Source organism: Primulina huaijiensis, chromosome 1 (assembly GCF_012295235.1).
Source record: "Primulina huaijiensis isolate GDHJ02 chromosome 1, ASM1229523v2, whole genome shotgun sequence".
Taxonomy (NCBI): Eukaryota; Viridiplantae; Streptophyta; class Magnoliopsida; order Lamiales; family Gesneriaceae; genus Primulina; species Primulina huaijiensis.
Window position 1 is genome coordinate 17419064 of NC_133306.1, and position 4279 is coordinate 17423342.

A 4279-nucleotide genomic window follows, 5' to 3' on the forward strand; every position below is an offset into this window, starting at 1 on the left:
AAAAATTCAAGGAGTTGAATTTATAATTTAAATAATAAATTCAAATGTTGAATTTATAATGTATTTAATTTATTAAGCTCAAAAGTTGAGTTGATTAATTAATAAATTAAATATGGTGGATAATGTGTTTAATGGGCTTGTAGGGGTACAAGTTCAACATATTAAATAATTAAAGTTTTAATGGACTTTGATTAAATTAATTAAACTAGTTGGACTAGCCCAATTAATTAAATCAAGTCCATTAATTTTAATTATGTAGTTAGGATTTAAGTTAATTATAAATAATAATAAAAAAAAAAAAGGAAAACCCTACACCACCACCTACCACCCCCTTCGAGACTCCCACCTCCAATAAGAGAAAAATTCGGCCGCTTGCTTTTAAGAAAAGAATTATTGTGCCGTCTCTCAATTATTTTCTCTCCTACGTAAAATCTCTTCCAAATTTTCTAGTGCAATTTGGAAGAGGAACATACCATCCAGTCGTGGACTTGATAGGAAGATTTCATCGAAGAAAGTTCGTAGGGAATCAACAAAAGCTAATCCGTTTATACCGGATTAGTTGGAGGCCAGCGATTTAATTCACAAAGGTATAATTTTCTGAACATCCTATGTATGTTTAATTCCTGACAACCATACGAGTGTCCAAAAGAATTATTTTGTTTTCAAAATAAAATAAATACTTTAAACTTCCGCTGCGTTTGGGCACGTAGAAAACCGAGATCCAACATTTTCTTGGGACTTTCTAAATCTACTTAAATCAATAGTCTCAATCTCAGGTCACGGCAATAAATCGGTATATAAATTATTAATTCACAATGTCATTTACTCACATTCTCCACATTTTAATAAATAACCATATTTATACCCACTCTTCCCCGAGTTCTTTCGAAAACCAAAGAAATCCACAAGGCAGCAATGTCAAGTTTGAGGATGACAGATTTTTGAGAGATTTGTATTCATACTCGCGAATTTCAGGGGTTTTACGATCATTTGAGAGTATAATCACTTCAGTAACTAAAAACTGTATTTATTCTTTTTGTTTTTGTTGGGTTTAGGCCTTGGTTTCCAAATGCCGTCTTGGGTCAACAATGATTTGGAGTCCAGGCCGAGGTTGGATTCCTAATAGACATGATGTTCTTTCAACATCTATACTCGAACTCGAGATTCCGTTGTGAAATGATAGTTTAACATAAAAATATTAAATAAATGGATGATTATGTGAATCAGATATATGTATAATGTTCAATGTTGCAACACATTGACACAACATGCAGCATAATAGTTTAATCTAACACACAATTACTCTTAATTTATACAAAAAAAATTAGTGAATAAAAAAAATCTAACTTCTTTATTAAAGTGTGGGAACAAAGAGCATCCAAAAATTTTATAAAAGAAAAAACCAAATAACAACAATTGCAATTTTTGTGAAGCTGAAATTCTATTTGATGAACAAAACTCTAATCAGTATTGTGATTAGGTATTGTTTTTGTTTGTCTTCAATACTCTACGGCAACAAAAAAGGCAACAAAAAAAGATGTCTAACTTGAGCAATTCAACTCCGTTCTTGCTCTCCTACAGTGTCTATGTTAATCAAATTAATCACAAATGNCAAAAAAAAAAAAAAAAAAAAAAAAAAAAAAAAAAAAATGTTTTCTTAGTGGGCTCCTCATTTGGGACGAAAAAAGGCCCAAAAGAGAAGGGAAAGAAACGTTCTGGTCCTTCCAAGAAAAACAAACCAAATAAAAGCAAACTCCAAAAACTTGTAAAGAGCCAACAAAGCCCCATAAGATAGAAGATGTTCACTTCCACTGCAAGAAGCCAGAACATTGAAAACGCAATTACAAGAAATATATAGCGCAGAAGAGTTCTGGCAAGGGTATATTTTATATTGAAATAAATGTCTCAATTAATTCAACTTCCTGGGTATTAGATAGTGGATGTGGATCTCATCTATACAATGATTTTCAGGTGATGACAATAAATAGAAGATTAAGGAATGGGACATCTTTTTGAGGATGAGCAATGGAGCAAGAGTTGCTGTGAGAGTTGCAAGAGACATTTACTTAGTATTAAATAATAATTTTAAGTTATTTTTAAGAGCATTTTATATGTTCTCAATTTAGTTAAAAATATTGTTTTCATTTCTATGCTTGATAAGAATGTATTTTCTTATTTATTTACTAAAGGTGTTTGCAATATTTACAAAAATAAATGTTTAATTGGAATAGGCTAATTACAAAATGATCTCTATAACTTAGAGATAAAAAATATTCCAATTAACGATATCCAAGTAAACACGTTTTTAACAAAAAACAAAAGAAAACAAGATAGTCTAAATCAAGCACACTTGTGGACACAAGGCTATAACATATTTCTCAAATAATGATGCACAAGCTAGTGGGAATAGGCAAGTTTGACATATCAGATATTAACTTTCTTGAAACATGCGAGTCCTATCTGAAAGGAAAAATGATTAAAGCTCATTTCCTAAGGAAAGTGAAACATGCAAATAATCTGTTGGATTTGATCCATACAGATGTGTGTAGCCCGCTAAGTGTTGGAATGAAATATGACCAATCCTATTTCATTACCTTTACTGATTATTTCTCGAGCTATGCGTATTTAATGAAATACGCATATGAAGCCTTTGAAAAGCTCATAGAATGTAGAGCTGAAATAGATAAACAATTAGGAAAGAGTATCAAAACACTTCGATTTGATCGAGGTAGAGAATACTTAAGTACTGGATTTCAAATCTACCTTAAAGAGAATGATATTATCTCACATTGGACCCCATGTGTCACACCCCAGTTGAATGTTGTGTCAGAACAACGTAATCAAACATTGATAGACATGTTTTGGTCTATGACGTGATTCACTAAATTACCGCCATTTTTTTAGGGATTTATGCTTGAAACTGTTACAATATTATTGAACCAAAGTCCATACAAAGACAGTGGATAAAATTTCATATGTGATATGAATGAGATAGCCACCAAAATATTCTTTCTTATGAATATGGGGATGTCCTACTTATGTGAATCAGGAAGTGGGAGACAAATTAGATAGTAGAAACAATTTGTGCTACTTTGTGAAATATCAAAAGAATTCGGCTGGATAGAACTCTAAGAGATTCGGGAACCAGCCACTAATGGAATAGTAGAACCCAAACCCCAGCAGCCAGTTGAAGAAACACAAGCTCCAAGGATATCCGAATGTGTCTCAAGACCACCTAAAAGAATGAGTCTGCTTCTTGACAAAGGCCATTATTAGCTCATTCTTGGATGTGATCCAAAAAGCTTCAAATAAGCATTTTCTGATACTGATTCATCCAAATGGCTGGTACCATGCAATTCGATATGGGCTTCATATATTCGAACCAAGTATGGTCCTTAGTAGATCCACGTGAGGGAATTGTTTCTATCGGAAAAAAATGGATTTTCAAAAGAAAACTTGGGCAGATGGGAAGGTAATGAACTTTAAATCAAGATTGGTAGCAAAAAGATATACTCAAAGGAAATGCATTGACTATGAGAAAACCTTTTCTCAAGTCCCAATGTTCAAGTCCATTAGGATATAGCTAGTGATAGAGGTCATATTTACGTGTTTTAGTGCATCGTGTGAGTCTTAGTTTGCATCATTTTGGTTGCATGAAATTTGCATTTAGTTCATTTTATCTTAAATTATTGCATATGATCACAGCTCACTGAGTTATACGAATGTGCAGGAGAACGACACAAAAGAAGAAAATTCAAACGAAAATGAGCTGAGGACAGGGCACCTCGCGCTAGGGAGATAAAACTTGACCGCCCCAGCGCGAGTACAGCAAAAATAAGATGCCAAGCAGAACACCTTGCGCTAGGGCCGTAAAACTTGACCGCCCTAGCGCGAGAGAATGCATAATCAACAGAAGACCTCGTGCTAGGGCGGTAAAACTTGACCGTCCCAGCACGAGAGGCCTGTGAAGTGACCAACATTGCAGATGATCTCGCGCTCGGGCTGTAAAACTTGACCGCTCCATCGCGAGTAAATAAGGCAAATTTCCTAATTGACGTGTATTCAACTTGGAAGGTGTATGGTTGCAAAAAAGAACCCTAGGGACGATTTTTCAAACATTATTCTGCAGCCAAGGAGCTTGGAAAGCGATAAAAAGCTTGGAGCAAGGCTTGGAGTGAAGATTTCCGGACACCGTTCTTCGCATTTTCGCCACGACTTGTATTTCTAGTTTAATTTCTTCTTGTTTAAACATTGTTTGCTTATTTTAATCATGACATCG